Source organism: Aplysia californica, unplaced genomic scaffold (assembly GCF_000002075.1).
Source record: "Aplysia californica isolate F4 #8 unplaced genomic scaffold, AplCal3.0 scaffold00362, whole genome shotgun sequence".
In the NCBI taxonomy this organism is placed as follows: Eukaryota; Metazoa; Mollusca; class Gastropoda; order Aplysiida; family Aplysiidae; genus Aplysia; species Aplysia californica.
In genome coordinates, this window is record NW_004797632.1 from 552,367 (window position 1) to 565,143 (window position 12,777).

At 38.9% G+C, this 12,777-nt stretch overlaps 1 long non-coding RNA gene across 1 annotated transcript; it reads left to right on the plus strand.

Moving 5' to 3' along the window:
- The first annotated feature begins 1,779 nt into the window (after positions 1–1,779).
- LOC101850492 lies at positions 1,780–7,025 on the plus strand. The gene is made up of 4 exons (XR_220688.2): positions 1,780–1,882; positions 3,072–3,166; positions 4,392–4,494; positions 6,890–7,025. It is a non-coding gene; the product is annotated as an uncharacterized LOC101850492 (long non-coding RNA).
- The last annotated feature ends 5,752 nt before the right edge of the window (positions 7,026–12,777 follow it).

The window sequence follows — 12,777 nt, forward strand, 5'->3', positions numbered from 1 at the left end:
ATTTAGATCATGGGTTATCTTCAATTTAATTCGTGTCATGCTCTTATGGCCCAGGTTTCAAGTTAGTCTTCTCTAAAATATTAAGTAACTTAGCTTTTTATGTAGAAGAAAAAAAAACCCAGAACAAACTCAACTTCAAAATTGGGCCGTATTACTCTGTGGGTTCCAATGGCTCTCGTTTAGATCTAATGATCATGGGTCTCTAGAAGGTAGCCAAAAGTAGGTCTTTGGCGGACACCTTCGTATAAGGTGGTCTTCTACTTTGCATATCATTATAATAATAACATTTTTGTCTTAGTCTGTTCCTTGCTAGATGTGACTGGAATAACTCAGATGCCTATGCGATAGACTAAACCGATAGACTAAGCCGATAGACTAAGCTACAACAGGTTTAACTGGATCCTGGCCACAACAGACCCACCGGGACCGCAGTTATAACCGAACCCCCGAATCCTGTTATAGACGGGGATCACGTTTACAAACACTGTAACTAATGGTTAACAAATGGGATATAGCTTTTTATTACATGTACACAGATTACCCATTCCACCAGTTATTCCTCCTCTCTTTTCCACTGCTGCTATTTGCTCCTTATCCTTATCTTTCTTGTTCTAGTAGCTAAGTCTCATGAACGTTGACTGCACATCATTTGAGATGCTGGGGGCGTTTTCTAATGAAAATAATAACTGCATTCATTTAGCGCACACCTTGCTCTACAGCATGCTCTACGTACACTCTACGTCGTACACTCAATACACTGTTAGGAAAATCAGGACCAACACCTAAGTGCATTCAGCCCCCCCCCCTCCCTCCCTTATATAAACGGTTCGTCCCATCCCAAGGAAGCGCTGCTGACTGACGTTGTCTTAAGGCCATTCCCAAAAGGGGAATATTGACATGATCTTATGCACAGTAGAATTGTAAATGGGCTGATTTATCAATGTCAAGCTCATACTGTGCCGGAACAACAAAGGGGGAACTGCTGCTTTTTCTTTACTCATCATTATTATCGTTTTTATGCCTCTACTTCTTTTGTATGCTTGCCACTCTCTTGTGGACTGCTATTTCCGGGGTGCCTTGATAGCTGAAGCACACTTTGTGCTGTTGAGGCTAGAGAGGTGATCAGAGTATACCTGATTCCCTGTTTGGACTTCTCTGTTGACATCCACCCCTTAGCGCTCATATTATGACCTTATGCAATTGCGAACGCCGTAAAACATTTCTAAAACAAACAAACAGACCTCTTGTGGGTCATGGAGGTAGGGCTTACAATTCATCAAAGATGTTGTTTTGTTTTATTTGCTTTTTCTGCTTTCTTGTACTTTTGTTTAGGGTGTTGTCAATACTTGGACTCCTGGGCCGTTATGGCCGAGCATTCATATTCCGAATTCCTACTGAAAACAATTTCAAAACAAGCATACTTATTACACATAATAAGAGTTTGGGCTCTGGGATTCATTATAAGTCTGCTAACCCCTATAGCCGAAATCCTGTTATAGCCGAAACTATTTAAGTGGGGCTCATTGTTTCGATGAATTGGGCGAAAGTAATTCCTAACAAATTTGTAAACCTACAATGCGTTGGCCTCTGTTGTGGAATAAAAGTAAGGAAAATTGTTATGAATTGTTCAACCTTACACCATTTGGGAACCACAGCTCATTTGACAATACATAATACATGTGCAGTTTGATCTATTTTTTATTATCGTTATTTTTGGTTTCATTAGTTGCTTTTCTTTCTGAAAACTTGAACATTGAACGTGTACCTGGCAAGTGGCAACTTCCGGGAAAACTTTGACTAAGCCCAAACCGTTAAAAGGGTCTGAATTTGAATAAGATCTGTCTTTACTTTTCAAAGGTTGCTTGGAATCAACAGAAAACCCGTGAGTCTTAAGGTCACGAATTCGAATAGATCTAGATCTAGAATCTAGATCTAGATCTAGGTCCATGAATAGGCTAAGCCTGCACAGGGCCTAATGCAGTTTTGTTGATTCTAGAATTGTCTTTTGTTGATGTTCCGTTTCTCTTATCAGAATTTTTTCTGCTGAAAATGTGCTCCCTGTATGGATTTCTTGTGTGTTGTTGTTACAACTTTATTGTTCTAATCTAGATCTAGATCTAGGTATTCTAGACTTTCTATGTAGATTGCTGATCTAGATTATTCAGTCTGTGGGAAATAACTGCGGGAATGATGTCATATCTACGTAGTAAGTAGTTGCTTCCCCTGGTAGAAGAAAAACTTCATTGACACCATTCACCAAGGCAGTCGGACAAAATCATTCAAGTACGTAAAATAAGTGTATCATGTAGGCCTATATGTTTAATGTTTAACGCCACCGTCAACACTATAAGCCTAGGATAAGAGGTGAGATCTCTTGATTTAGTATAACTGTCTCCTATAAAGCCAAACCAAATGGGTTGAGATGAGAGCCTTGAAAACTCCACAAAACCACACCACAAGAACCCCCAGTGTGGGATTGAAAACAGGGCTTTGGTTCAGTTGTCCAGCATGTTAGCATGATATCAAGTGAGCTTTAATGGAGTGCCTTGAATCTTCCTAGCTTACATTGAAGTGCTAGATACCCAGTATCCTATGAATGCCCCATCGAAATTGAGCTACATTCATCTTGCCAATTTTATTGTATTGTAGTCATCATAGCTTCATTTTTGCTTTTTATGGTACTTCTCTCTTTACTTTATAAAGGTAAATTTGAGGTGAGCATTTTTGCTTTTTGTCTAAATTTTTTAGGTAGATTCATATGTAACTAATAAACTTGAAAGCTTTTTCTCTACACTAATGTAGCTTGGTAAATTGATCTGGGTGTACCTTCTACCTTCTGCATTGTTTCTCTTCATCTGACTTGTACTTAGTATTCGTATTCTTAAATTTTGCAGGTACTCCTTATGCTGGCAACAGGAGTGTGAAAATAAACCATCATAAGACTGAAATATATAACCGAGTCTTGGTGGGAAACTATGGTGGAGTCTGCCTTGGATCCTCAGAGATACTGACTCTGCCACTTGACTAAAAAAGAAATTTAAACTTACACTCTTTTATCTTTACGTTTACAGACTTTGTGAGAAATGTCTACCGAGGCAGAAGAAACCTCTGTAACTGCTAGTGCTACGACTCTCATTCGTACCCTGTGGAATGATCCTTTTAGATGGTGAGTAGCGTGTAGGCTACTTTTCTTCTTCTTGTACAGGAAAGGGCGTTTGTGCAGCCTGCTTAATTTTTTTTCTTGTAATGCAAAAGCGTATCATGATACATTTATTATATAAATTATGAATAGCACACATATTGGAAGAAAGTGCTCAGTCCTGTCTTGCAATTGTTAAGTCACAAACTGGTAACTTATTTTTTTTCGTGTACTTGAGTTCACTTAAACAAGGAACAAGATGCATAAAAACTGGAGAAAGAGGAATGGAAAAAGTGGAGGGGGAGAGGGGAAAGTTAACTAATTAATACAAGAAACAGTGTGCAAGTGGATAGAATATCCACTACCCATAACAAGCAGGTATAGTAAATGGATTGTAGAAAGTTACCATAATAGCTGAGGAAGCTTGTGCTGAATCCACTGCAGGTAACTAAGATTGAATGGATGGGGGGAGGGGGTGTCTTTACTTTTGTCAAATGAGGATGGGGTGGGGGCGGCTTGTAATTATTTTTACTAACAATCAAGTCATTTTTATTTTCCTAGCGATTGCTACAATTGCCCGCCAGCATTTAACCCTTTCACTGACCATGAGTTCTCTGCACATTTTAATATTGCTGAGCAGCAGAGGAAAAATAAACTGTAGCAGTGCATGCATCTGTTGGTTTTTTACTATCACAATATGACTTGAAAGTTTTAGTAGCAAAACCATAATCTATCTTGAATTTGCCAGCTTTATGTTGTTTGCGATTTCAGATTTTTTTCTTTATCTGGACAGAAAGGTTAATTGTTTCAGGGCTGATAGGCTGCTATTAGCATTGGATGATAGTGTTGTTAAAAAGTTGTTGATTAATCTGTATAGCTGTTCCATGTGCATATTTTTTTTCAAGTACATGTATACTTCACTATCAACAACAGACAAAGTATACTTTATCTAGGAATTGTGAAATGCTTTTCATATCATTGTTGTCACAAGTCAAATATTTAAGACATGCTTTACTGGATTTTAAAAAAGCATAAACCTTTGGAATATACAATATGTGATGTATGTATGGACAGGATTTTTGTCTGTCTGTGCTCCCTCTATATCATGTGCCTGTGCAGTAGAAGTTGCTCCATACCATGTGCCTGTGCAGTAGAAGTTGCTCTATACCATGTGTCTGTGCAGTAGAAGTTGCTCTATACCATGTGTCTGTGCAGTAGAAGTTACTCTATACCATGTTGTGTACCTTCACAGGCAACTGGTGAAGAGTTTCTCCCTGTTTGCAGTGGCTGTGCTCTTTGCTCATGAAATGGCTGTGGTTAGTTCTTCACCTTAGTGAACATGTCTACTGCAAGAGGTAAGATTTGGTAAGAATTGTGTGAAGTTTTGACAATCATATGATTTGTTGATTTGTCTGTATTTCAATCTAAAAGATGTGTACTTTTGTTGTTACTCATATTTCACTTCAGTTCAGTCCATTTAATTTGTTTACTTATAGAAGAATAGCAATATTAATATTAGCAGGCTTTTAGCTTGACTGTTTCTGTGCACTTGTGACTGGGAGGACAGGGGGCCCAGGAATTGTGTTCCAGGGGAAACAACCAAAGTAATATTTTTGTTAAACAAACATAATGCATGAGTTACCTCACTTTACTTCGGTTGCCGCCAGATTTGTCTTCTGGTGTTACAGGTACAGGTAATTTGCTATTTATTTATTTATATTGTCAGAGAATTTGTGGAATGAGTTAAATCTTCATACCACCTCCTACAAATGGTTTACATATTTTATCGCTTAATTATTAAATTTTAATTAAAATGTTTGTGGTATAAAAGAAATAGTTAACCCTTGTTGAGGAAAGGCGCCAAAATAATGTTTTTGTAAGGGTACAGCAGTATTACCTCCCAAAAGTAAATACACACACATGTACTCAAACATCTCTTTTTTAGCCCATGTAGGATGCACTTGTAATGTATTAGGTCTACAGATACATCTAGCAAGATAGGTGTCACGACTCGGTTGAATCAGGCGCTTGTCAATTTTTGGGCTTTGGATTTATAAGTATCATCTTGAAGCCTGTTAATTTGCATTGGTTTTACTGAAAAAAAAACAACCAATCTATCTTGAATAGAAGTTGTGATATTTGCTGTTGAAGGAGGTGGGGTCGCCTTCTTTCAGAAGTAAAATTAGTGAGAATATGGCCGCCAAAGTTTGGTGACTTCTATAGCTCAAGAGTCCTTGGAAACAGCAAATTTACATTTTCTGTATTTTTAATCAATGTTTTTTTTTTAGTAAAACTCAACACATAGATGTGTTTTTTAGTAGGCATAAAAAGTGTCGAGACAAAAAACAAAAAAATTCGATAAGAATTGCAAAACCGGCCGAAAAATGTTGATTTCTTTGATTTCATTACTGTGACGAGTGCCTGATTTCACCATGCTGCCTCACATGTTATTCTCTTTCGTTAGCTACTTGCCTGGACTGATTCACAAGGTTTTAGTCCTACTGTATCAGTGCATGCTTCCAACACTGGCCAGGGTTTCTAAAGTATGGGAGGAGGCCAAATGCAGCATTTTCACCCCAAAAAAAGTACTATCAAGACACACACATTATTACATATATCAGCATTACTGAGTACTTGCAGCATATTTCAGTCGACAGCTCTTGATTTTAGAGCCAAATCAAAGATTATGACAGATGTGCTAAAAACCTGATGTGGTGATGTTCATCACACTGACACAGTGATAGATTCCTTGGTCTGTCTTGTTTGCAAACAGAGCATGGTAGTGGTAGTAATTAGCTCCTCCCTCTGCCCTCATCTCCTGGTCTTTTGTTCCTCCTCAGAGTATTTTCATAGTTCGTTGAATCCTCATCTATTGCCACCCCCCCCCCCCAAATTCCCACCTTTTTAAAATCTTGCATGTTAATAATTCTAAGTTTAATTAACGGAAGGTGGAGTCTGCTTAAACCGAACACCGTCAATCAGAAGACAAAGATAAACTGAAAGAAAATATGGACAAGGTGCTACCTTTTTGGCTTAAGTCAGACTTAATTAAGCCAAAATAAAACTGATCCGCCACAGGACTCCGCATTTCATATTAAAAAAAGGTAGCGCCTTGATGATATAGTTCTCGATTTTTTTCTTTTGAATTTGGTCAGTCTCTCTAAACCTATCATAGACTTGGTTTTGTTTAGGCTAGAGAGGTGAGCAGAATAAGCCTGATTCCCGGTTTGGACTTCTCTGTTGACAGCCACCCCTTGACACTCGTATGACCTAATGCAGTTGCGAGCGCCATAAAACCTTACTAAAATATAAACCAAAAATATAACTAAACCGCAGACAATCTTATACAAATATTGAGTGGACTCCACTTTGTGTACTTTTTCATCTCCAGTGCTTGTGTTGCTCTCAGTCCACATGTTCTTTCAATATGGATGTTCATGCACGGCCAGACAACACGCTCACTGTTCTAGCACTCACCAAACATCATGTGCCTGCGCTGACACTCTCTGACAGTATATTCAAAGTGCTGCTGTAATAGTGCCCCAAAACAGACTTGGGCCAAAATCAAAGCTAAAGATTTAAACCTTGGCATTTCACATACGATGGCTGTTAAACTGTCAACAAAAAATGTACTGGTATACAAATATATATTCAAGTTATAAAAGAAACCAGCAATTTTATTGTAAATATTTGATTAAAATGTTTTAGCTCCCTTTCCTACCACATGACCTACTTTTTCTTTCCTCTCAGGATCCTGTGTGTGCGAGGTCAAGGATGTGAATTATGTGTCGCCGTCAAGCACCGGAGATTTCCTCATGACTCTACACAATGTGGTGCTTGTGTTACAAAAACTATAAATAAATGTATTTTTTCCTGTCTCGTTAAATACCAGTGTTACTTAGTCTGACTTTCTTTGTAATTATTTTTTTCCACATAGAAGTTTAAGTCTTGTCTATGTAGATCTCTGCAGGTTGTGGTGATGGTTGGAGTGTGTCACTTGTAGTTGTAGTGCCTCCTTTACTGTGATTTCTGTCTGTACTGTATGTCTTGCCTTCTTCTCACATTAAATGACTGTTGGTAGCTTTATATGGAGTGGAGAGAGATTATGTGCCCCAGCCGCCCAGGAGTGAAAGGCAATGAAAGTACCATCGAATTAACAAATTGGCTGTGGAAGCCAGTTTTGGAGGGGGGGGGGGGGGGGGGGGGGGAGTCGCTGACACTTGATCAAGTATTATCTTGGCCACATCCCACACCACACACCTGGGAGAGTAAGGTAGAGGAAGGGCCAGATTCAAGGACCTGTGTGCGTGCTCCTGCTCAATGGATCTCCAACCAAATTGTGCGTTTGACAATAAGAAGATGGACTTGAAATACAAAATGAATAATATAGGTATAATAATATATACATATAATATATATTCCCCCATTGTCACAGTTTAAAAATATTTAGGAGGCAGACTTCCAACCCTGTCTTGTCAGTGCCAACCTGGGCTGAGAGTGATACAACATCCCATCAGAAAGAGTGAGGTACATGTACATGTACTCGATAAAAATTATCCCGAGGAATCAAACTCGGGTCTCCTGTGTGCAACAACTCTCAACAAGCAACCTGATGGACTTTGACTTTGAGGTGGATTCTGAAGAAGAGGGGAAGAGCAGTTTTGGATTTGTAAGCTACCGTCTGCAATAATCCCAACCTTGGACTTGGAGACACATAGTATAGCCATATCGCTATCTTAGAATTACAAAGTTCTATCTGACGTTTTTGGTCGTTTTGAGTTACAGAGACCATGAGGCCAGAAACCAAATGTTCTATCTGCTCTACCAAAATCATAAGATTATTCGGATAAGTTGTCGAGATATTCAAAGAATTGCTTTCGAAAAAGCGTGAAACGTTTGTGAAACTCAAAATTTTCATCGTAAAATTTCTCCAAACTAGGTAGGCCTACTGAGCAGATAGAACTTTGCAATTCTAGGGTGGCGAAAAAAAATACAATATATTAGCTATATATAGTTGACTGCAGATGAGTTGATGTCACTGGGCGATTGAAAAACAGATCAACTCATGCTAAGTTTAACTTAATCAACAGTTGAGAACTGTAAAGAAGAAGAGGTGCTGGGATCCGAGTTATTGTTGTTATCGATCCAGGCTGGAACCAGAGAAAAAGTTTTAACTGAACAGAAGATCAACTCAAGTGAGTTATAAGAATCTACACAAGTCGAGTCGACTACTACTATACATATATATATATATAATATATCCTTGGCTAGCTATTCAAATGTAAGGTACTAACCCTATAAAGAATATGTTTCAATTGAAAGAAAGACAATTTTTTGTAACAATAGTACCTATATATGGAGGGGGAGGGGGAGAAGGGTTCTGTTTTTCAACATTTAGGAATTTGACTTTAATTTACAAACTATTTCTTGCATGCAACAGGTACATGTACCACAGATTAAGAAACTGCAATTTTTTTTTCTTTCTAATGTTGGGCTTGGCACATCTGAACAGCTAGCCAAAGATATATACCGTACAGTCAAACCTCGTTGTACCCCCGCTTCCCCATTATCAGTTTGTAGGCTATCATGTTGCATAACGTGATGGCCCTGGTTCGAATCCTAAACTGGGTGTTCTTGAACTTGGGTCGTTTTGTTGAGTTTTAGGCTCTCAACCCATTTGGCTCGGCCTTATCGGTGATGGATGGTAAACTTGGCTCTAAATTAACTTTTTAATTTTGTGTTAATAGAGGTATGAAGTGCATGATAACGATTTACCATTGTGACCAAGTCAAAGCAGACCTCAATCACAGTGGATGATAGTTTTCATTCATTTGTCATTAGTATTCATATTATACAAAAACCACAACAGATATATAATGATGTAACATTGCCAGATTTTTAATATTACAGTTAGGAGAATGATCATAATTATAGACTGCAGAATTTTGTACATTGGACAAAAAGCAAAAATCAACACTTTGGATGAAACCATTAGTTTTGCCACGCTTATTCCTCGCTCAGTTTTCATCCCCAAGCGCTCATATTTAGCGTACAAAAAAAACAACAATTCCGATTTATAATGGTGTGACAGATCCAGATTTTTTATACTCCTATTACAGTTATAAGAATGATTATTATAGACTCTAGAAATATGTATAGTGAAAAAAAAATTAATTAGCAAAACAAGGACAACCTAATTTTTCAATAAATGATTGAAAATACTGATCAGGTTAAGAGCTCTTCTTATTGATCAAAGATTAGTAAGAGAAGCGCATTGTGTGGAGAAAAAAAGAAAGAAAACTAAGTCACTTGAAAGGAAAATCAGGGGGGGGGGGGAAGTGGAGAGATTTGAAACCTCGGTGTATTGCTTTTTTTCTTTGACCTCGGTCAAGGGAATTGTGTCAAGAGTGAGGCTTTGACTTTGAGCAGAACATGTGAGTATTGTGAGTCACTGTATTTGAACAACAACACCATGACTCTCAACAAAAAATGACTTACACTAACAGGCCGATAATAACAGGGATTTTTTAAAATCTCCGTTTTTTCCTACTCTTTGTCTTTGTTAAAAGTTGTCGACAAAAACAGGGCCTCATCGGAGCCCAATCGGTTATAGCAGGGGCAAAGGCTCGTTAACAAAGTATAAAAAATCCGAGAGAGAGACAGAGAGTAACGCAGTGATGGAGCAAGCCCACGCAAGCCACGTCACTGCAGTAGGTGAAGCGAGAGAGGGCTGCGGTGTGCTGTAGACTTGATCAAGCCCTAAGCCTCGCTACACTACCCATCAATAATAAATACAGCTTGAGTAGTCCACAAATGCATACTTCCCTTGCATTTCGGATTTAACAGGTATCTTATATAAAAGGACTTTTTCTCTGGTCCCACCATTCCTGTTATATCAGGTTTCCACTGTACCAGGTGAGTGGTTTGAAAACGCCAAAAACAACTCGAGAGCACCCCAATGGGGGTTCAAATCAGGGTCCTCGGCAATATAGCCCAGCGTGATACTGAAACCATCAACTGGTTACATCGAGCCAATCCTATACATGTATGCGGGTGCGAAGCTTGGACAATCAGTAGACAGCTGGGAAGAGTAATTGAGGCGACAGAGTTGTGTTCATAAGACGCATGCTGCGTGTCCCATGGACACCTAGAAAAACAAGACACTCAATGCGGAAAGAAGCACTGGAGAATGTTATTACAGGCAAGTTTGATAGAAAGAAAGGCAGACAGAGGGTAAAATATACTGGACAAGTTGACATCATGGCTGGGAACAACAAGAACCGCAGACACCATCGTGCAAGGCAAGACAGAATGAAGTGGAGGTCCCGTTGTGGGCTGTTTGGTTATTTTGGTGAGCGTTGGGGATCGTCCAAGTTGTGAATGGTAGGCTTAGGCCTATGACATTAAGTATGTACTACATGTATTATTCTATCCCCGTCTTGGAACTACAAACGTACGTGTATGTGGGAGATGAGAAGATTTTCTCCGGTCAAAGGTGACAAAAGAAGATGTACGGTATGCTACAGAAAGGTTGACAACAACCTTACCGCTATGTACTTTAAGCGACCACGACTGTTTCAACTTTCCACCAATAGTCACGACTTTTAAAGAAAAAATCGGCTTCGTCATGCTTAGAACAATGAATCTTCTCGCATGTTCAACAAACTGAACTCACGAAGTCTCGAGCTGGGCTATTTCTTGCACTAACTCCAAGTTTCGAATTTGCGAGTTTTAGTCAAGGCGGTTGTAAGATTATTCCTTTGGACTTTGATTTCTTTGAGTGAGCCAAAAATAATAACGGTTAATGAACGTAATGTCTGTGGTCCGAAGAATTTCAGATTCATTTTTTGCCTTGTCTTTTTTTCCCATTTCTTTTACGCGAGAGACATTTAGCAGAGCTTTCGGAATCATGAACGCCCAAAACGGAATCATGGAGATAATTATGGACATTGTACATTGTTTTCGTTTTAGTAAGAGTTTTACCGCACTTGCAACACAATAAGGTCATGTAAGTACTGACGTATAGATTATACTGTGTTACAAGAGAGAAACACACAAAAAAGAAGGAGGAGAGATAAGGACGATAGATGTCATTGATAGAAAAAAAGGAGCGAACCACACCAGTGCACCCACCAACCACCTACAAAGAAGGAGGAGAGATAAGGACGATAGATGTCATTGACAGGAAAGAAGGAGCAAATCACACCAGAGCACCCACCGACCACCCTCACTGTACATTGTATAAAACAGCACAGTGCGACACGGCTGGTCACGCCAGCTCAAGGACAATATATGGACCTCAGAGGGTTAGATCTAGTTAGATAACAAGATAGGAATTTGACACGGGGCTCGTAATAGACTACATTTTCGGTGTCATCGTACTAGATTCTAGACTACATTTTTGATGTCCGAATATAACCTTGTATGTAACGGGAATGCTGATTTTTCAGAAAAGTGTAAAAGTAAATAAATAAAATGATGTAGTACTTGATGAGGCCCACGTGGGACGCTCACTGTTATAATTTATTTTGTTATAAACAATTAGGAAACGACAAATGCAAGTGTTTTTTTAACACCTGAATGGACATAAAGGTCTTCAAAATCTACCTCATACTGGCAAAAATCGAAGGCAAACGAGGCAGGCGTAGGCCCAGAGCAACCTACTTAGGGAACCTAAACAAATGGGTGACGGGAAAAGATCAGGGAAATGTAGCTTTCTTAAGAGCATCCGAGCAAAGGAATGAATGGAGAACCATGATCACCGATGTCTGTCGCAGATCTGGCACTGGATGAATTACTGAAAAAAAAACAACCCCAAAAACGTTCACCATTTCTTTCTTATTAACTTGATGCTCCAGAATTGCTCAACATTTTGTAAAGGGTATCCTTTATGTATATTGGTATCATAACACATATACTAAGTTATACATGTATTGCCAACTTTATCGTAATAACTGCTGTAAATAACTTAATATAAGACAAAAAATATGTGTTTGAGGAAGTGGCTAGCGGGTACTCTGGTGTGATTTGCTCCTTCTTTCCTCTCAAACATCTCCTACCGTCCTTCTATCTCTCCTCTTTCTTTTTTCAATTTGTGTTTGCCACTCTCTTGTAACACCTCTAATTATCGGCACTGACTTATATGATCTTATTGTGTTGGAAGTGCCATAAAACGCTCACAGTGATTCCCCGTTTGGACTTCTCTGTTGACATCCACCCCTTGGCGCTCATGTGACCTTATGCAGTTGCCAGCGCCGTAAAACCTTACTAAACTAAAAACGCTTATTAAAACTATACAAACTAAACTAAAGACACTAAAGTTGTTTAGCCCAATCAAACAGATACACGGTTTGAGTAAGACACCAACTAGACTACTGTATAAAAATAAAGCAGTAACAGAGGACGACAATGTACAACGAGATACAGAAAAGTTATTGCTATAAATTACGTCGACTTCTTGACAACAGGCTGTTCTCCCTCTGATTTTGCTGTTGCTGATTCTGTCAACGTCACTGCTGTTACTGCACTCTGTTACTTTTACTGCTGTTACTTCTCTCTGTTACCGTTACTTTTACGATACTGTTTTGTTACAGCTCTCAACATGAAGTCTTGTTTGTTTCTCCTTGGATTGATCTTCT